Below are 21,543 nucleotides of genomic sequence, written 5' to 3'. Positions count from 1 at the left end.
AGGACCCAGATAAGGAAAGAACTCAACCTCTTTTGAGGATGAAATGGGATGAATGGATGAAAAAAGTAAAGTGGCTGATGGTTGGTTAGCAATGAGAAAAACCAACAGTCACTGGGAATTCTACCTCATCCAAATTGTAGTAGGGAGCAGAGAACTTTTAGAAGAAGGCCATGAATTCTATGCCCCTTATTCACAGGAAGAACAAGTAATTTTATTTAGCATTTAATTGGTGGGAAAGCAGAAGATAAATAGCTGGAAGTTTGGATTCTGTAGGTTATTTGTGAATTGCTGGAAGCCCAAGATAGGAGCCTCCCCAGGTGGCCTGGGACAGCCTGAACAAATCAATCAATCAATGGTTTTTATTGAGCACTGTACTGAGCGCTTGGGGGAGTACAATATAAAGTGTCGGTAAACATGTTCCCTGCCCTCAAGGAGTTTACTTCCTAAAGAGTGAGACAGACATTACAATGAATTATGGATTTTATTTATTAGGGGATTTGTTAAGCACTTCCTATGTGTCAAATACTGTTCTAAGTTCTGGGATAATTAAGTGCTTACTATGTGCCAGGGACTGTACTAAATGCTGGGGTGGATGCAAACAAATAGGGTTGAACACAGTCCCTGTCCCACGAAGGGCTCAGAGTCTCAATCCCCATTTTACAGATGAGGGAACTGAGGCGCAGACAAGTTATGTGAGTTGCCCAAGGTCACACATCAGACAACTGGTGGAGCTGGGATTAGAACCCATGACTTTCTGACTCCCAGGCCCGAGCTCTATCCACTACACCATGACATGTTAATCAGGTTGGACTCAGTCCTTGACCCAGTGGGGCTCACAATCTAAGTAGGAGGGAGAACAGGTATTGAATCCCTATTTTACAGTTGAGGAAACTGAGGCCCAGAGAAGTTAAGTGACTTGCTCAAGGTCAAACTGAAGGCAGAGCTGGGATTAGAACCCAGGTCCTCTGAGTTCCAAGCCCATGCTCTTTCCCCTAGGCTGCACTGCTTTCCTGTAATAATAATAATTATGGTATTTGTTAAGCACTTACTATGTGCCAGGCATTGTTCTAAGAGATGGGGTAGATGCAAGGTAATTGGGTTGGACACAGTCCCTGTCCCACATGGGGCTCACAGTCTTAATCCCCCTTTTACAGATGAGGGAACTGAGGCACAGAGAAGTTATGTGACTTGCCCAAGATCACACAGCAGACAAGTGGCAGAGCCAGAATTAGAACCATGATGTCACCCAGGTCCGTGCTCTATCCACTAGGCCATGCTGCTTCTGATATGTACATAAGTGGGGTTGAGGGTGGGGAGAATATAGCCAATAACAAATCACTTTAACCACTTCATCAGGCAAGTGAGGAAACCACAGAGTTGTGAGTTTCACTCCTCAAGACCCATCGAACATTTCACATCTCCAAAACGAATGTCAGGCCAGCCAAGTGAACTCACATGAAAAATCCCTTCCCCGTGCTAGCAGAGGGTTTCCTGAGGTCTGACTCCTTGGCGGCAGGGGAAAAGCTACACAAATTTGCAAGGACTCCTGCTGTGATGCTGTGGTATATGGTTGAGTGTCGTGAGTTTGAGTGTGAGAAGCGGCGTGGCCTAGTGGATAAAGCACAGGCGTGGGAGTCAGAAGGACTTGGGTTCTAATCCCTGCTCTGCCACTTGTCTGCTGGGTGACCTTGGGCAAGTCACTTCATTTCTTTGTGCCTCAGTTCCCTCATCTGTAAAATGGGGATTAAGACCATGAGCCCCACATGGGACAGGGACTGTTTCCAAACTGATTAGCTTGTATCTACCCCAGTGCTTAACATAGTGCCTGACACGTAGTAAGCATTTAACAACTAGCATAAAAAAGGGGGAGGGGCTACACCAATTTATAAGCCTGTCTACTTGTTTTGTTTTGTCTCCCCTTCTAAACCGTGAGCCCGTTGTTGGGTAGGGATTGTGTCTATTTGTTGCCAAATTGTACTTTCCAAGACTTAGTTCAGTGCTCTGCACACAAAGAGTGCTCAATAAATATGATTGAATGAATGAATAAGGACTCTGCTATGGGGCTGTGGTAGATGGTTGAGTGTGGTAAACGTGACAGGATGAGAAGCAGTGTGGCCTAAAGGATAGAGCTTGGGCCTGGTCATCAGAAGGACCCGGGTTGTAAACCCAGCTTCACCACTTGTATGCTGTGTGACTTTGGGTAAGTCACTTCACTTTTCTGTGCCCCAATTTCTTCATGTGTAGAATGGGAATTAAGACCATGAGCCATATGTGGGACAGGGACTGTGTCCAACCTGATTAGCTGGTCTCTACCCTAGTGCTTAGTACAATACCTGACACATAGTAAGTGCTTAACAAATACCATTTGGTGGCTTTGAGACGCCGAGCAATTCTTAGGAAGCATCAGAGTCCTTGCCTCACATATTGCAGTCTGGCAGAATTGCCATCAACTTTAATTTCCATGGCAAGGGACTCGGGGACTCTCTCAACCACACTGAGACCGTGGTGCCTCCCAAGCCAAGAGGCCCTGTTTACCTCTCCCCTGGGGAAGACAGCAGAGGAACAAAGAGATGATGGAGAAAATATAGAGAATGACATTCAAGGGTTGTGATGGAGGAAGGAAATAAAAGTCAGATGTGGACAGCACAGAAAAGGAAACTCAAAGGGAAAAGCCCAGAGGAAGCACAAGGAAGAGGCTCAGGGGAAAAGAATGAAAAGTGTCGAATCCAAGGAATAAAACATCAGAACCTTGCTCTGCCTCATTAATCTGTCTGATTTGATGCAGCTTGTGTTCAGAAAATATGCACAAGAAGATGCCAAAAGGTTTCAATTTTACAAATGTTTTCTGAGGCAGTAGGGATATACACAAACTCTCTCTCTCTCTCTCTCTCTCTCTCTCTCTCTCTCTCTCTCTTTCTCTCTCTCTCTCTCTCTCTCAAAAGCAAACTTGCTGAAATATCTACCATTTCAGTAATCTTCCACTTCGCTTCCGCCTGCTTCAACACCAAAGCACACATTGATTTTAGTAACGATGCCAAGAGTATTCTTTCCTATCCCAGTCCTCTGGAATAGCCTTGTGTCATGGGTTCACATATAAAAGTAGCAGGTTATCTATGATGTTATCATGAGGTGGTAATTTCTGAGGTTTGAAGGGACAGACATTAAAGTCATATGGTAGCCTCAGTCGGAATGGCCCTTGGAATAGAAAATTCTCTATCTAAATTCTGAATTTGAAAGGGCGATTTTAAATTTCAGCATTTAAAGCCTGAGTACGTATTAGAGCATCTTAGCTTGCTCCAGGAAGGGGTGGAATTAACCTGCCCGCCCTAACTGTTCTAATAAACCAAGCTGCCTCCCAACAGACAACCTAAGGCAAACAACGCGTCTCAGAGGTTTTTTATGCTGGATAATGAATGTGTGATGGCACCCGGCTAAAATTAATTTAGTGATGAAATAAGATGCAAGAAATAATGTTTAAGCTTGTATCAAAGACACAAATTTGATGAATTAAACTGTGTTCTGTAAATCTTTTCTAGAGCACATTATGTTCTCAGGAAAACCGGGCCAGGTTTAGTGTGTGCCTCGATTTTACTGAGCATTCATGTGATCGCTTGCAAATTTTGTTCTCTCATGCCCTCCTTTATAATAAGCACTTTTCCATTTCAGCTGTCGGGTTTGGTTCAGAGGAAGATTCAGCGCTCAGTATCTGTCACTACGTTTAAAACCACAGCTCATTTTAAAAGTTGTTCCTTCATCTTGAGGTGAGAAGCGGTTGGAGATGTGTTTAAAGAGAGCCTGTAAGATGTCCCACCTAAAACCATGACACGAAGAGGACTTTTCCAAAGCCATCTGCCTTTAAAAGGAGAACAGTGTTACCATCACTCTGTGCTGCTTGGAGGTTATAGAATCAAAGGTCAAGGTCAAACAGACATAGATGTGATGGTTCAGCTACGCTCTTGTTCAAGAATTTTATTTTATAGTATTTCTTAAGTGCTTACTGTGTCAAGCCCTGTTCTAAGTGCTGGGGTAGATACAAATTAATCAGGTCGGACACAGTTCTTATCCCACATGTGGCTCACAGTTTAAATAGGAGGAAGAACAGGTATTGAATCCCCATTTACAGATGAGGAAACTGAGGCTCAGATAAGCTAAGTGACTTGTCCAAGGTCACACAGCAGGCAAGTGTCAGAACCAGGGCTAGAAACCAGGTCCTCTGGCTCCCAGGCTCTTTCCACTAGGCTTACACTGTTTCCCCAAGGAATCAACTTCAGTCAGAGGTGGGATCACCTATTAGAATGCTGGTTTGACTAGATCTTTGTCCTCCCTACCTCACTGAGCTCTCAGTAGTGGGCTGGGGAATGTCCAGGTCTTTCCAGCAGGCTTTTTGTTGGGTTTTGTGTAACCACTTGGACCACTAAGAACTTGGTCCTAACTCCTTCCTTCTCTTCCTTCCTTCCTCCCTCCCCCTCCCAACCCACCCCACCACTGCTTCATATTTCAGCCCCAGTCATTTAGAACACATCTTTGTCGTTGCTCAAGGTGGCTAAACTATCCTCCAGGGTGGAAGCAGCTCACAGTTTCAGTGCAAAGGGACAATAATAGCACTTACTACAGACCAAGCACTTATTTAAATGCTAGGGTAGATGCAAAATAATCAGGTCAAATGTAGTCCCTTTACCACCTGGGCTCACAGTCTAAGGGAGGCAGTAGAACAGGTGTTTAATCCCCATTTTACAGAGGATGAAACCGAGCTACAGAGAAGTTAAGTGACTCGCTCAGGGTCACACAGCAGGCCAGTCGTAGGACAGGAATTAGAATCCAGGTCTCCTGACTCCTAAACCTATTCCCTTTCACTGGGCCAGGCTGCTTCCACAGGCCCGAGTGTCAGTTCTGCTCCTAACTTGCTGTGGGACCTGGGCCCAAGGGGTACTTGATAATGCTGTGTCTTTAGGGTGGGGAGGTTCCATTCCTGTTCTCTGAACTTTCCTCCTCATTTCTTCTTTGAACCTAAAGTACCATAGGCCCAGTGATTTTGGAAGCCTGAAGCAAACAGTAGAAGCAGTGAGGAACTGAAAGGAACCCACCTCTGGATCCAACAATTGTATTTATTGAGCGCATACTATTTGCAGAGCACTGTACTAATCACTTGGATGAGTACTGTATGACAGTATAACACAGTTGTTAGATACATTCCCTGCCTGCAACAAGCTTACAGTCTAGAGGGGATTATTTTTTCATGTAATGAGTTTATAGTAAGCGCAACATTTTAGTAGGTCCATGTCTATCGAAACACAGCATGGTACAAGAGGTTCTGGGAAAGATATTAGGTAATTCTGGGAGGAAGTGTCCCTTATAGAGAAGCAGCATAGCTCAGTGGAAAGAGCCCGGGCTTTGGAGTCAGAGGTCGTGGGTTCTAATCCTGGCTCCATCACATGTCTGCTGTGTGACCTTGGGCAAGTCACTTAACTTTCCTGTGCCTCATTTACCTCATCTTTAAAATGGGTATTAAGACTGTGAGCCCAATGTGGGACAACCTGATCACCTGGTATCCCCCCAGCGCTTAGAACAGACCTTTGCACATAATAAGTGCTTAACAAATGCTATTATTATTATTAGTAGTAGTAGTAGTAGTATTAGTCAGGCCCCCATCATCAACTTTTAGGTGACCCTGGACAAGCCACCTACCTCTTCTGTGACCCAGCTTCCTCAACTGGAGGGGGCTAAAGAGTTATCACAGGGTAAGTATTTTCAATCAATTGATCCATCAACTGGTATTTATTGAGCACTTATAAGCACTTGGGAGAGTATAATATAACAGAGTTGGTAAAAATGTTCCGTGCCCACGAGGAGCATATGGTCTAGAGGGAAGGCCCTGGGTTGCGAGAATGTATGCATCCATGTAGCCATACATAAATGTTGTTTAATAGTGTGCTTTAAAAAAGGTGAATTTATCTCCTGGTCAGAGAGTCCATACGCTTTACACCATATTTCCCTCAAGGTCTATAACAATTGTTTGTAAGAAAAAATTACGGAAGGTGAATCACTTCTGGTACTTTGGCAGACTGAGCACATAGGGCTTCCGCAGCATGGCTTGGTGGACAGAGCATGGGCCTGGGAGTCAGAAGGACCTGGGTTCTAGTCCCAGCTCTGCCACATCTGTTGTGTGACCTTGGGTAAGTCACTTCACTTTTCTGGGCCTCAGTTACCTCATTTGTAAGTGGGGATTGAGGATGTGAACCCTAGGTGGGACAGGGACTGTGTCCAAACTGGTCAACTTGTATCTACCCCAACACCTAGAACAGTGCTGGGCACATAGTAAGCACAAGTATTATTATTATTATTATTATTATTATTCAGTCATTTGAACCCACTCATGAGGCTTAATTTTAGATTTTGCAGGAGATTGATGACACCAAATGTTTTTGGGTTGTATCCCATGATCCCTCTAGGAGGGAAACCCCTTTGGCAGAGAAAGACGTGAGGGTTCAGGGACCAGCCAAAGTCAGGCAAATCCAAAACATTTGAGACACGGTTTAATCATCTGTCTGTCTGCCTTGTCCTGGCAAGAGAAGCAGCCTGGCATAGTGGGTAGAGCACGGGCCCGGGAGTCAGAAAGTCATGGGTTCTAATACCAGCTCCGCCACTTGTTTGCTGTGTGGCCTTGGGTAAGTCACTTCACTTTTCTAGGCCGCAGTTTCCTCATCTGTAAAATGGGGATCAAGACTGTGAGCCCTATTTGGGACAGAGACTGTGCCCAACTCTATCCACTTGTATCCACCCCAGGGTTTAGTACAGGGTCTGGTATATAGTAAGCGCTTAATAAATACCATCATTATTAAGATGTCTTCCTGGGGAGCGGCGGCAGGGGCGGTCTTTCTAGCTCCATGTCACCACAGATAATATTGAAAATTCCCCAAAGGCCCCTTGAGTGAAATTGGCCAGAGTGGTAACTTCTCAAGACAAAAGGTGGGCAGCAGTTGTGATGGATAGCATTGAACTGGTAATCCCCTGTATTATTGCCATATGGTAATAGCTGTAGTTTCTGATCCTCCTCAGATAAAGAGTTAGTCCTTGCTGACTACAACTGAGAGAAATGTAGTAGATGCTCTTAATAAACAGGAAAGGTGAGAGAAGAGATCATTCATTCATTAATTCCTCCTTTTGAATCTGATGTCATCGGTTCAGAATTTCTCGAGAAGTGGTATGATTGGTTGAATGAAGCCAAGGCTGCTAAATGTCAAAGGATATGATTTAAAAATTCCTATGTTGAAAAGCTTCCCACGGAACTGGAAAAACACCGTTTTGGGTTCTGTCTTCCTTTCCCCACCCATAATTGTTGAAATGCTATTTTGGTTAGAGGAAGTCATTAAAGATGTAAGAAGAGGGCTAAACACACTTTGAGAAGCAGCATGACCTAGTGGAATGAGCACAGGGCTGGGAGTCACAGGAACCGAGTTCTGATTCCGGTTCCACCAGTTGTCTACTTTGTGACCATAGGCAAGTCCCTTCACTTCTCTGCGCCTCAGTCCCCTCATCTGTAAAATGGAGTTAAAGACCAATAGCCTCATTTGGGACTTTATTAGCTTGTAGCTACCCCAGCTCTTAGTAAGTGCTAGACTGTAAGCTCGTTGTAGCCAGAGAATGTGCCTGTTTATTGTTGTATTGTACTCTACCAAGCACTTAGTACAGTGCTGTGCACACAATAAGCACTCAAATACAAATGAATGAATGAACAAATACCATTAAAAAAAGACTTAGAGGAGATGATTTTAGCTTCCATTTGGCTGTAAACTCTTTGAGGGCAGGGATCAGGTATTTTACTTCTGCTCTGTTTCTTATAGTGCTTCATACACAGGTGTGCAATAAATATAGACGATTTGGTTCTGCCGCAGTAGTGAAATTGATGTCAATGATTTCAATTCGCCATTGTCCCCTTACATTTAGTTTTGTTTTTATTCTTTGTTTCCTCTCCTTGGAAGGAGAAATGAATTTTCAAACATGTCTTTTACTTCACAAAGCATGGAAAATCGACTAGGATGCGAACAACCATACTTTCAGTTCAGTGTTTTTAGAAAGTCACCATTGCAGTCAGAGCCACAAAAATAGTGAGACACCTGTATTTGACAGCAGGTGATATCTGCTGAGAAGCAGCATGGTGTAGTGAATAAAGCATGGGTCTGGTAATCAGAAGGCCGTGGGTTCTAATTCTGACTCCACCACTTGTCTGCTGTGTGACCTTGGGCAAGTAACTTGACTACTCTGTGCCTCAATTACCTCATCTGTAAAATGGGGATTGAGAATGTGAATGTGGGACAGGGACTATGTCCAATCCAATTTGCTTGTGCCCACTCCAGCGCTTAGTACAGTGCATGGCATATAGTAAGCACTTACCAAATACCATTATTACTATTATTATTATTATTATTATCTCCAGGTAGAGATGCCCAACACAGGGAGCATTGAGAACATGCCCCTGAATCTTGACGATATCCCCATAATCTTTGAGAACGGTGAGCAATCAGACGGAAGTAACCATCCCTCATTTTTATGGGTGGCAAGGACTGAGTCCAAATTCCCAAATGTGTGGTCAGTCAGGTCACAGTTCTTTTGTTTTTGTTTTTAGTGGTATTTGTTAAGCACATACTAAGTGTCAAACATTGTTCTAAGCACTGGGGTAGGTACAAGTTAATTAGGTTGGACACCCTCCCTGTCCCACGGTTATTAAATCCTCAATTTACAGGTGAGGAAACTGAGGTACAGAGAAGTTAAGCAACTTGCCCAAGGTCACACAACAGACAAATAGAAGAGCCTGGATTAAAACTAGTCCTCTGACTCCAAGGCCTGTGCTCTTTCCACTAGGCCACACTGCTTCTCAGAGTTGTGGGAGCCTTCTCTGACCAATTCCCCAGCACTAATGAAGGGAAGCAAGTTTGGCTATTAGGTCCAATCCCATATGATACAGTCCTTTAGACTGTAAGCATTTTGTGAGCAGGAAACATGTTGTACCTTACTCCCAAGCACTCAGTATAGTGCTCTTAACACAGTAATCACTCAATAAATACCACTGATCGATTGGTTGATTAATGCAGACATGAATGAGAAAGCAACAGGAGACCCTGTTGCTGGCATTGGGGTACATTTCAAAAACTCTGGGAAACTTTTCCTACTCAACACACATTATCAGAAGTCCTGGAGAAAGTCATTGTTTTTGTGATAGCTCTAGACTGCAAGCTTCCTGTGGGTAGGGAACATGTCTACCAACTCTGTTATACTGTACTCTCCCAAGCACTTAGTACAGTAATCTGCACAAAGTAAGCACTCAATAAGTACCATTGATTGATTAATAGCTAGGGGGACAAATGCATGAAGACATGCAGGTGATTGTGAACTGTTTTGCAGTCAGCCCAGGGCTATGAAAATCCTAAAGACATTTGAGATAATATTCAGGCTGTACCTGGAAAATCCTACACTGTACATATCTGAAGATCTTCATTCACACCACAGAAATGTATGTTTTCATGCAGTTTTTCTACGAAGGCGGTTTCACTGTCCAATGATGCACAGATAGATAGAAAGTAGAAACCCAAGTCAGGAAGACTGTTGTCTGTGATAAGGCCAGTACAGTCTTCATGCTTCATTAATGATGTTTAATGTTGTGAAGAAGGTCTTGGTTTCAAGGCGGTCTGTTAGCCTTGGATCTCACCTGTTATACATGTTCCTTAACTTGGTTTGTTTTTTGAAATAAGAAGCAGCATGGCGTAGTGAAGAAAGTGAAGTGATGAAGGGAGTCAGAAGGACATGGTTCTAATCCCGACTCTGTCATTTGTCTGATGTGTGACCTTGGATAAGTCCTTCATTTCTCTGTGCCACAGTTACCTTATCTATAAAATGGGGATTAAGACTGAGCCTCATGTGGGACAGGGACTATGTCCAACTTGATTAGCTTGTATCTACCCTAGTGCTTAGTACAGTGCCTGGCACATAAGCTTGTTGTGAGTAGGAAATGTGTCTGTTTATTGTTATAGTTTACCCTCCTGAGTTCTTAGTACAGCGTTTTGCACATAGTAAGCACTCAATAAATAAGACAATGAATGGATGAATGAAATACGGTAAAAAAATAACACAAAAACAAGGCAGGTTTCTGACAGCCTCATTCCTCTCCGTATCTTGGGGTCCCAAAAAGTGCTTCTTGGGCAGAAGATATTTTGCTCTTGGTAAACTTTGGTCATTTCACCAATCTTGGAGACTTCTCTTGGCCACACCCAATATCTTGACAGTTCCTTTTATTACAGTATGCTTTAGTTTGAGGGTCAGGCTGCACTAAGGAATTTTTTTCACGGTCATTTTTCCTTTCAAAATTGTTTGCACTCCTTTTTCTCTCTCTACCCTGAAATTAACAGTATTCCATGTGTTTCTTGAATAAATGTTGAGTCATGGAAACGTTTTCTTTCCTACTTTATTGCATTTCACAACATCCCTTTTGGGGCAGCCACAATTTAAATTAGAAACAACCCCAACTAAAGAAGGCACTTTTCCCACTAAAGCCACCTGTATGTTGACTTACATATAGTAAGGTGATAACGTGCCCTTTTTAGAATTTTCACTGCTCAAACTCCATGAAATGGATTGCTTATGGAGAGATAGTGTCAGATCTGTTCCTTATTTAGGTCAGTGAAAAATGTCATCCTGGTTAAGAAGGCGATTAAAACTCTTTATGCTCCAGGAGAGAAATGTGATTTTGTTTGTCAAACTCTGTCCAAGATAAAGACAGTGAGGAGGACAAACCTGGAATTTTACATCATTTTCTCTTTTCTGTGGACTAGGAACATTTCAAACCCAATATATGATGAGGCTCCACATACAGAATAACATTATCTGTCAAACATATATCCCTTCCAGACTGTAAGCCCGCTGTTGGGTAGGGACCGTCTCTATATGTTGCCAACTTGTACTTCCCAAGTGCTTAGTACAGTGTTCTGCACACAGTAAGTGCTCAATAAATACGATTGAATGAATGAATTAGCCAGTTTAACAGTTTGCCTCCAGTATACAAAGAATAAACAGATGAGTCTCCCATCATTTTATTTCTGATAGTTGGAAAAACTCCAATTCAGGCATACTATATTATTCATTGTTGTTTTTCATTCTTTTTCTTTCGGTCTAACTTCATTTGCAGCTGTAAGCCTGGAAAGAATTGTAGCTGTCCATATTGCTTTTCCAAAATGTAAAAAGTCAGCTCTACCTGTCCAGGGACATTCTTAGGGAATTCACTCTTAACATCATCAGACTTCAACATCTTTGCTTGTACTATAGCCTTAGCCTTGAAAACTTTCATAGTTAGTGTCAATTAGGTAGATGCTTTGAGTATTTGGCTGTGTCCAGTTTGTTCAGTCTGCTGTTTCAGAAAATTAAGTCTTGAAGATTGAGTCTGAAGTAAAGGACCTGCAGAAATGCCACAGTGCAAAAAATGTCAGTTCTTCAGATTAGCCTCAAGGTCTTGGGAGAGTGGTGTTTGTGAAAGACGATCACCTGTTTTCTGGTTTCATTTCCTGATGAAAAATTCAGTACTGTGCACAGGTGACTATAGAGGATTAATCCTAGGCTGATTTTTATTTTAAAGCATATTTTGGAGTGCCTGTATCCAGTCTCTTTCTCTTAAGCTAGTGTCTCACTTGGTATTTATGGGACCATTGTTTTTACTCCTGGCGGAGAATAGGCTGGTCATATTATTTCTGTTGAAAATTGGTACATGACCACTACTCTGTGAGCTTTCCTTTTTCTTCTGTAAGAGCAGAGAAAGTGGAAGTGGAGTGTGAGGTTAAAGTCTCCCAGCAGTCTGGTTGTATGGATCATGAATTGCCAAACGCTGGGAGAATTGGAGAGAACATGTACTGAGCATGCTGGATGTTAAAATCCTACCATTTAAATAAATGAGACTCCCTTGTAACAATGCAATACTGTGGACTGTAAGCTTGCTGTGGCCAGGGAATGTGTCTGTTTATTGTTACATTGCACTCTCCCAAGCACTTAGTACAGTGCTTTGCACACAGTAAGCACTCAACAGATATGATTGAATGAATGAACGAATGCAAGATTAGCTTACCCATTTTATCTACATTGTCTCTGTGTCAGGATATTGTTTCATACATTCTAGAACTACTCTGAGGCTTGAGAAAACTTGCTGAGTCTTCCTTTGCTTCTCTATGCCTGTTACCTCATCTGTAAAATGGGGATTGAGACTGGGAGCCCCATCTGGGACAGGGACTGCCCCCATCTTCTTGTATCCACCTCAACGCTTGGTACAGGGTCTAGCACATATTAACAGCTCAACAAATACCATTATTATTAATATTATCATTATTCAGGCTTATGCAGGGCTGAGTTCCTAAGCAGACCCAAGGCTGGCAACCTCAAAGGCTAATGGGACAAAAGAGGCAGGGAACCCTCGGCTTTGGTCACTATGGGTTAATTTCAAGATTTGGGAGATAATTTTTAAATAGTATTTTAGCCTGTATTGGGCATAACAGGAATGTAATGAGGGAAGATAATTTTTATATCAATCAATCAATCGTATTTACTGAGCGCTTACTATGTGCAGAGCACTGTACTAAGCGCTTGGGAAGTACAAATTGGCAACGTATAGAGACAGTCCCTACCCAACAGTGGGCTCACAATCTAAAAGGGGGAGACAGAGAACAAAACCAAACATACTAACAAAATAAAATAAATAGAATAGATATGTACAAGTAAAATAAATAAATAAATAGAGTAATAAATATGTACAAACATATATATATATATATACAGGTGCTGTGGGGAAGGGAAGGAGGTAAGATGGGGGGATGGAGAGGGGGACGAGGGGGAGAGGAAGGAAGGGGCTCAGTCTGGGAAGGCCTCTTGGAGGAGGTGACCTCTCAGCAGGGCCTTGATAATTTTTATATGCAACCTTCCAATTCAGCTGGGTTATGTTCCTTGCACAAGTGGCTGTATCATGGGATAAGATTTCCTATTGACATACCCAATTTGTTTTTTTTTCCCAGAAGTGGCCCCAACCTAGCCGTTCAGCCCTTCAGGTAAGTACAAATTACACAGAAAAGCCCTCCAAAGCCGTCCCATCCCTTTGTCTTCTTTGCCTCCCCTTTTCTTAGACATTTTCTTGACTCTCCCTGTACTTTCAACTTGGCCTTGCTCATTGTGGGCAGGGGATGTGTCTGTTTATTATTATATTGTATCTTCTCAAGTGCTTAGTACAATGCTCAGCACACAGTAAGTGATCAATAAATATGACTCACTGGCGCCCCTCTCCTGTCTCCCTAGTCCTTCATCCAGAACTTTTCTTAAATCAGTGAGTCCTGGGCCACCATTATTGATGAGGGGGTAGTAGCAATATAATTTATTAAGTGCTGTGTGCAGCGAACTGTAGTAACCACTGGGAAAGTTGGGAATTAAACATGGTCTCTGTCCCTGGCTGGGGGAAGGTAAAAGGGGCATGTAACTGGATCTCAACTGGGCCCCTCCTAATAGCCTGACATTAGGGCTCTGGCCCCACTTTGCCCCAACAGCAGGGAGCCAGAAAAGGTCATGGGTTCTAATCCCGACTCCACTACTTATCTGCTTTGTGACCTTGGATAAGTCACTTCACTTCTCTGTGCCTCAGTTACCTCATCTGTAAAATGGGGATTAAAACTGTGAGCCCTGTGTGGGACAAGAGCTGTGTCCAACCCAATTTGCTAATGACTCCAGCACTTAATACGGCACCTGGCACATAGTAAGCGCTTAAAAAATACCATAATAATAATAATAATTTTTTCCACTTACCTTTTTCTCATCGTTGTCCAGGTCATCTTCTTCCCACTGTGGTCCACCTGGTGCCCACCGTTTCTTCTGCAGGGACTCTGGAGGGTGGCAGTAACTGCCCTCAACCCTCGAGGTTCCCAGTGACTCCAGGCCCTGACACAAGGTGCTGACACCCACCTTTGCCCTCTGTTCTTCCCCACCCCACCTATTTCATCCCTTCTGCCCACTCCAACCTTCTCTCCCCCTCTCTTGGAATGCACTTTCCTCTCTCTTTACCCATTCATTCACTCAATCATATTTATTAAGTGCTTACTCTGTTCAGAGCACTGTACTAAGTGTTTGGGAAAGTACAATACAACAATAAACTATGACATTCCCTACCTACAATGAGTTCAGAATCTAGAGGGGCGGGAGACAGAAATCAATACAAATAAATAAAATCACAGGTATATACATAAATGCTGTAGGGCTGGGTGGGACGGGGAGAGCAAAGGGAGCAAGAAATCAGGGCGACCGCAGAAGGGCATGGCAGATGAGGAAAAGTGGGGCTTAGTCTAGGAAGGTCAACAGCCTCTGATGCTGCTGCATATAGTAATTCAGGGGTGGGAAGAGACTGGATTTACTGGCAGTGATTGGATATAATTCTAAGGGTACTTACAACTCCTAATATACGCCAACAAGTACTGCATGATTCATCTCCGGGTTGCATATACAATGGGTGGCCATTACATGGGTAAATCCATACTGACCTTAAAAGAACTTTTATAATGTTGTTCAGGTTGAAGGCAATTTCAAAGTAACTTTACTGCTAAATGTTATAGTAACTATTTGAAGTTTGTTGTTTTGAGGTCAGTGGTGTGTAACTTGCTCTCATTATATTGTGCCTTTTGCCGTTACTCTATCAGTAGTTACAGGGAATTTAACATGTGACTTTTTCACATTTACATTCTTTATAATAAATTCAAATAAAGAGATGATATACCAAAGTCCCAAGCCCACTGCGGGCAGTGTCTGGGAGTGTGGGTGAGGGTACAGTTGGCTTGAAAAGTGGTATCAGGGGCAATAGTGGGTCCACAGGCAATAACTTGTGGCAGGAAAAATGGTGTTTAGAATATTAAAAGTGAAAGCTCAAACTGCAGTTGGAAAAACTGCCATTAGTGAGGGAAACTTGTATTTCTAAAATTTTTCAGGACAGTCTATAAAAATTTAGGCCAATTCAGGCCAAACTTGCCATGTGGAATCAAATATAGTGATGGGGCCCTTTTTCAAGTGCTATTTAAAATTTTGTGGTGTTTCTGTAAAATCCATTAAGCACAGTGACAGTCATTAAATTTTTTCCAATCATTTTTTTCATAACTGCCCCCTAAACCATCCCACAGTGATTTTTCTGGGACTGTCTATCAGTGACAAATATTTGAGACCACTGCTTGTAAACTTCCCCACAGCACCTCACATCATGCAAAGAGTTTGGAAAAATCCATGCCTTTGCCCCAAGGAACAAAAGATCTAAAGAACGGTGTGTGCTTTAAACGCAGAATTATTCATTATTTCCCCCCTCCATTCCGTCCCCAGAAGAAGTCTCTTTTTAGTGCACTATGAAACTCATTTTAAAGAACCTTGGCAAGCAAAAGGACTTGAATCTAGATTTTTGTTTTCTAGGTGGTTACAAATTTTCTAGGTGGTTACAGATTCTTTTTCAGACAATCATATTTATTGAGGGCTTATTGTGTGCAGAGCTCTGTACTAGGTGCTTGGGAGAGTACAATATAACTGAGTTGGTAGACACATTTCCTGCCCACAGCGAGCTTATGGTCTGGAGGGGAAGGTAGACATTAATATCAAATAAATTACAGATATGTCTGTAAGTGCTATGAGGTTGGGAAAGGGATGAAAAAGGGTGCAAATTCAAGTGCAAGGATGATGCAGAAGGGAGTGGGAGAAGAGGAAATGAGGACTTCATCAGGAAAGACCTCACTTTCCATCAGGAAAGGACTTCACCAGGAAAGGAGATATGCTTTTAATAATGTATTGAAGGTAGTTAGAGTGACTGTCGGATACGAAGCGAGAGGCCGGTTCAGGCCAGAGAAAGGGCTTGGGTGAGAGATCGGCAGCGAGACAGACAAGCTAGAAGTACAGTGAGTAGGTTGGCATTAGAGGAGCCAAATATGCAGTATAGGTTGTAGTAGGAAATCAGGGAGGTCAGGTAAGAGGGGGTAAGGTGATTGGATGCTTTAAAACCTATGGTAAGGAGTTTCTGTTTGATGCAGAGGTGAATAGGAAACCACTGGAAGTTCTTGAGGAGTGGGGAACCATGGGTTGAAAGCTTTGGTAGAAAAATGATCCTGGCCACAGAGCAAAGTCTAGAGTGGCAAAGGGAAAAAACAGGAGGCAGGGAGGTCAGCAAGAAGGCTAAATACTTTTTCTAGAGAATCTCTTTTTCTTTCCATTGGACTTGGAATCAGACTAAGGATGCAGATCAGGTATTCATTTTCCCTGCTCTATAGTAAAGGCTAGAAATCTTTTATCCATTGTGTTCTCCATTTGGACAATGATAAAAAGTGGATTCCAACCATACATGCACTGTATATTTTTTAAAATGCTAGATTTCATAACCAAGACCCTGATTAAACAGGTTTATAATTAATACAGCAATTTGAACCTGGCATTTCAGAGCAAAATGCTGTATTATGCACTTGACATTTAATTTTTCATTTTTTATTAGACCTAAAAGGTTTCATTATAAAGGATAAATTTCAAATGTACTTTATTAGGCCTGATAGTTGACTAATTGGAGCCTAAGAAATTATAAAGAATCCTCACAATTAAACATTCAGCCAGAAACTGTTTCACTGTGAGCATTTACATATTAGTTACCTTGCTCTTTTTAAAAACCTTTCTTTCTTCAATAACTAAGGACTACAATTAGGCACTGTTCTTCATCACCTTATTGTACAGCTCACTAGAGGGGGTGACTCACACCCCAGATCACTCTCTCTTTCCCTTAAACTATGCTATGCACTATACTGCACTTTCGTCTCCCCCCGGTTCCTTCACTTCAGACTACTGCTCTCCCCACCTTGAGCTCTTCTGCACTCACACTTCCTCCAGGCGGCCTTCCCAAATTCACTGCTAGTCTCCCCACTTTGCCATCCAAAATCACTTAAATACACTCAATGGCTCAAAAAGCCTATGCAATTAGCCCAATACTTAAACGGTAAATTGTTTAAGAGTGGATTTTAGCAACGTTGTGAAGGTAGAACTGATAGGATTTGGTGACAGTACTGTACTGAACCTCAAACGTTAACTCGATATCCTTGTGGCTTTCTGATGTAAAAATGTTAGGTCAGTAAAGATGACATCAGGCCATATTTGCTATGAGTGAGGCAAATATAGACATTTTTAGACGGTGTTCAAGCATCATACACCAAATCAGTGTGTTAAACGTTCATTTTATACCCATATCACTTGGGGGAAAAGATAACTTTTTCTCATTTCTTTTTAAACTGTTGCATGCCTTTTGTCTTCTCAGTCAATCAATCCTATTTATTAAGTGCTTACTGTGCAGATCACTATACTAAACACTTGGGACAGTACAATACAACAGAGTTGGTAGACATGTTCTCTGTCCCACAGTGAGCTTAGGTTAATAATGACAGACTTTAGGATTTGGGTGCCCAGTGAACTGAACTATGCTTCACCAAAATTCTGAGTACATGAGGCTCAGCTATTTCTCGATGTGCCAGACTGATCCAACTAAATTAATTGTTCACTATAGGTAGGATCTGTGGTTCGTTCAGTTTGACAGACTGAGCCATTATCACAGGTAGAACAATTCCATTATGTCAAATTATTTTTTCAATGTACATTCTAGAACTGCCAAGGTGGTTGGCAAATCAAATATGTGGCATAGATTTCCTCAAAAATATTGTTTATTATAAACATTATCTTCAAGGAGGAGTTTTGAAAGTTTACAGAAATATAAATTCTCACATTGCTATACTCCATAGATGGAAGCTGATTTTTGGCTTGAGATCTTGCCATAAATCAATCCTCCCAACCTTGAAAACCTTCATTTTTTCATTCAACTCTAGGCTAAAGTAAATACCCATTGTTTTTCAGTTTTTATACTGTCTGATGAGTACACTGACAGCCATGTGTCCTGCGAGTCCAGCCACTGCTTTGCTACTTTCTGGGCTAGAAATCAATCTTGTTTCCTTTTCTTTTATACAACATAATTGTTTGGACATCCACTTCTTTTGTAACAATCACTCTGGAATATCTTCATGCTCCTTCATTTGGATTTCAACACTTCTTCCCACTCAACAGAAGGCCCAGGGTTCTTGGGAATTGTTGGAAATATTGATTGCATTTTATGCTGAAAGTCTTTTATCTGGAGGAAGAAGAAAATGAACCTTAGCCGTCACAAGTGAAAATGAAAGGAAAATATCCCAAACCACTGAATATGGAATCTTTCACTGAAGAGATAAAATAATAGTACTCAAGATAAAAAGTGAAGAGTAGTACCTGAATACAAACAAAAAGTCAGGGTAAAATTTTGGTCCTCTTACAAGAAAGATCCTCTTCCAAAGGATAAGATGTACATTAACACACACACACAAAACAAATTCCCTTCAGATTCAGGATGACAAACAGCACCTATTTTGACCACCTCCCATTTATTCCCACCATAAGAGCTAATTATTGTCTCTTCTATTCAAATGTGCAGTGGCAACAGATGTTGATGAATTACAGTATACCCAGAACCCTATGCAGAACAACTAATACAGGAAACTCCAGCTTGATCGCTGGGTGGTACCCAATGGCTCTACATTGTATGAAGGGTGCACCCACGGCTCTCCCAAAATGGAGGACACCTAGATTCCCTTCATTATACCCCTCCAACCAACATTACTTGTGGGTAGCAGGCTTGGTTCAAATGGTGGCCAGTTTCTGGGGCTTTATGTGGTTATTGCTGACCAGAAGTAACCTGGAAACAGCAATCAGGAGCTCCGATGCTTCTCAGTGCTCCTGCTGGTACCCACAAAGGTGGCGCAGGGAGAGAATAGTGCTTGAAGGTACCCGGTTCCACATTACCACCACCAGGAAAAAAAAAAAAGAAAGCACTGAGAAGCAGCGTGATCTAGTGGTTAGAGCGTGGGCCTGGGAGTCAGAAGGACCTGGGTTCTAATGCTGGCTGCCACATACCTGCTTTGTGACCTTGGGCATGTCATTTCACTTCTCTGTGCCTCAGTTACCTCATCTTTAAAATGGAGATTCAGAGTTTGGGTCCCATATGGGATGTGGACTGTCAAACCTGATTATCTTGCATCTTCCCAGTACTTAGTACAGTGTCTGGCACATAGTAAGTGTTTAACAAATACCATTAGAAAAAATGCTTTCGACTTTTAGGGGTGGCAAATTAGCTGTTGGGAGTTTCACTGTCAACCAAGACCACACCAGTAGTCTCTGGGGAGCCGAGATCCTGAGTTTCCAAAATGGTGGGACAGCATGCACTTGTGGAATGTGGCAATATTGGGAGAGTTATTTCTTGCTCTTGCTACTTGCACTTCTATTTTTCTGGAAAACGAACAGTGATCAATCATAGGGAAAGGATGTTCCTCAGTCTGCCAACCCTTTTTGCTTCGTGCCAACTAAGCTGTGAGGAAGCAAGGGTGGGAAGAGAGAGGATCCAGGGACCATTCCACTTGGTGATTACTGGAATGGGGACCATCACAGTGTGTCCTTGGGCGCTCTGCTTTATCGTAATACTGCTTGAACTGACCTGTCTTTGTTGACTAAATGATATCATATCATGACAAACTTCAAAAAACATGGCATGCTGTATGGGATAAATCTTCATCCTACTGCAGTATTTCCTTTTCAGAGCAAACCTGAATATCTCCCAATTCCTGTGACGGATGCTTTGGTCAACTCAGCTCAAGGCTCAGCAGGTATTTTTTTATGGTATTTGTTAAGTGCTTACTATGTATCAAACACTGTACTCTAGGGCACAGGCCTGGGAGTCAGGTCATGGGTTCTAATCCTGGCTCCGCCACTTGTCTGCTATGTGACCTTGGGCAAGTCATTTCACTTTTCTGGGCCTCAGTTACCTCATCTGTAAAATGGGGATTGAGCCTGTGAGCCCCATGTGGGGCAAGGACTGTGTCCAACCTGATTAGTTTGTATCCACTCCACCACTTAGTACAGTGCTTGGCAGTATAGTGCTTGGCACATAGTAAGCACTAACAAATACCATTATTATTATTATTTTAATGCTCTTGGATAAATACAAGCTAATCGAGTTGGACACAGTCCATGTCCCACATGGGGCTCACAGTCTTAATTCCCAATTAATAGATGAGGTAACTGAGGCACAGAGAAGTGGCCACACAGCAGATAAATGGTGGAGCTGGGATTAGAACCCAGGTCCTTCTGACTCACAGGCCGGTGCTCTATCCATTCATTCATTCATTCAATCGTATTTATTCATTCATTCATTCAGTTGTATTTATTGAGCGCTTACTGTGTGCAGAGTACTGTACTAAGCACTTGGGAAGTACAAGTTGGAAACATATAGAGACGGTCCCTACCCAACAGCGGGCTCACAGTCTTGCCACACTGCTTCTCATCTGTTATTGCTAATTTTTCCATGAGTACTGCTGTCAGTTGTCATTCAAATGATGACTGCTCTCTAGGTTTAGCAGAGGCCAGAGCCTTCTGTTTTTGATCAATTCTTTGAATCATACTGCGCCCGAGGGGGAGACATTTTAATGAATTTTCACACAGCTATTGATGTGTTGTACACAATCAATCAATCGTATTTATTGAGCGCTTACTGTGTGCAGAGCACTGTACTAAGAGCTTGGGAAGTACAAGTTGGCAACATATAGAGATGGCCCCTACCCAACAGTGGCTCACAGTCTAGAAGGGGGAGACAGAGAACAAAACCAAACATATTAACAAAATAAAATAAATAGAATAGATATGTACAAGTAAAATAAATAAATAAAAAGAGTAATAAATACGTACAAACATATATACATATATACAGGTGCTGTGGGGAAGGGAAGGAGGTAAGGCGGAGGGGATGGAGAGGAGGAGGAGGGGGAGAGGAAGGAGGGGGCTCGGTCTGGGAAGGCCTCCTGGAGGAGGTGAGCTCTCAGTAGGGCCTTGAAGGGAGGAAGAGAGCTAGCTTGGCAGATGAGGGGAGGGAGGGCATTCCAGGCCAGGGGGATGATGTGGGCCGGGGGTAGACGGTGGGACAGGCGAGAACGAGGCACAGTGAGGAGATTAGCGGCAGAGGAGAGGAGGGTGTGGGCTGGGCTGTAGAAGGAGAGAAGGGAGGTGAGGTAGGAGGGGGCGAGGTGATGGAGAGCCTTGAAGCCGAGGGTGAGGAGTTTCTGCCTGATATACAATCCCAATCCTCTCTGTTTCTAAATGTACACATTATAAAAATACTTTTATTTTCAATCCCACTCTCGCTAGAGTCTAAAGGTAATTGATTTAAAAATAAAAGTTAATAGGTAATACTTTGAAAAAGTCAATCTTTGGAAGTAATCATTCAAATGTTCAATTTTTATTAGCCTAAGTAACTTCAGGGCATACATTTCAAAACTTATTTTTACCCCCCTCTCAACAGGGAAGTAAACAGAGTGAATGGGTCCTATTCTACAATCCCTCCAAAGTGTGAAGGATGTGGAGGTGGTTGGATTGGAATTTTGTTTTTTTTTCCTGTCTCGGGGCTTT

The 21,543-nt window shown here is 42.5% G+C and overlaps 1 protein-coding gene and 1 long non-coding RNA gene across 2 annotated transcripts in view; one reads left to right on the top strand and one right to left on the bottom strand.

Annotated features, from left to right (window-relative positions):
• The first annotated feature begins 3,680 nt into the window (after positions 1-3,680).
• LOC119920252 lies at positions 3,681-13,954 on the top strand. The gene is made up of 3 exons (XR_005448017.1): positions 3,681-3,761; positions 13,041-13,073; positions 13,840-13,954. It is a non-coding gene; the product is annotated as an uncharacterized LOC119920252 (long non-coding RNA).
• A 4,154-nt stretch (positions 13,955-18,108) lies between these two features.
• TMEM242 (transmembrane protein 242) overlaps positions 18,109-21,543 on the bottom strand; it is a 39,036-nt gene continuing 35,601 nt past the window's right edge. The window contains exon 5 of the mRNA XM_038762221.1: positions 18,109-18,187. The gene's annotated coding sequence lies outside the window, so the exon portion shown is untranslated. The remainder of the gene's footprint in view (positions 18,188-21,543) is intronic.

The sequence above is a fragment of the Tachyglossus aculeatus genome, chromosome 2 (assembly GCF_015852505.1).
Source record: "Tachyglossus aculeatus isolate mTacAcu1 chromosome 2, mTacAcu1.pri, whole genome shotgun sequence".
In the NCBI taxonomy this organism is placed as follows: domain Eukaryota; kingdom Metazoa; phylum Chordata; class Mammalia; order Monotremata; family Tachyglossidae; genus Tachyglossus; species Tachyglossus aculeatus.
This window is presented reverse-complemented; position numbering and strand designations above follow the sequence as displayed.